This window comes from Wasmannia auropunctata, unplaced genomic scaffold (assembly GCF_000956235.1).
Source record: "Wasmannia auropunctata unplaced genomic scaffold, wasmannia.A_1.0 LD336090.1, whole genome shotgun sequence".
NCBI lineage: Eukaryota > Metazoa > Arthropoda > Insecta > Hymenoptera > Formicidae > Wasmannia > Wasmannia auropunctata.
Window position 1 is genome coordinate 4,523,096 of NW_012026800.1, and position 418 is coordinate 4,523,513.

The window sequence follows — 418 nt, forward strand, 5'->3', positions numbered from 1 at the left end:
GAACCATTTTTTTCTATAATGCTAAATAAATAACTACAGCAGTAATACTGCTTCATTGTGCATTGTAGAGAAAAATGATTCAAGACTTTTCGACTCAATTTTTTATAGTGCTATATGATTAGTAGGTACTGTTTAAGAACTATTCGCTTTATTTAATACTGCAGGAAAAAATGGTTCAAGACTTTGCAACTCAGTTTTTTACAAGACTTTGCAACTCAGTTTTTTACAAGAAATAACACTATGTAATTAGTGGTCGGTATTTAAGTTACAGTCCCTGTATATCGTGATATTTCATTGTTATGCTTATTTTAAAAAAATTTTTTTACTTTATATTTACAATTAATCTGTAGCATAATTTATACACAAATTTTACAAACTATTAATACCTACATCTAAGAATAGATATAATTTACAAAAG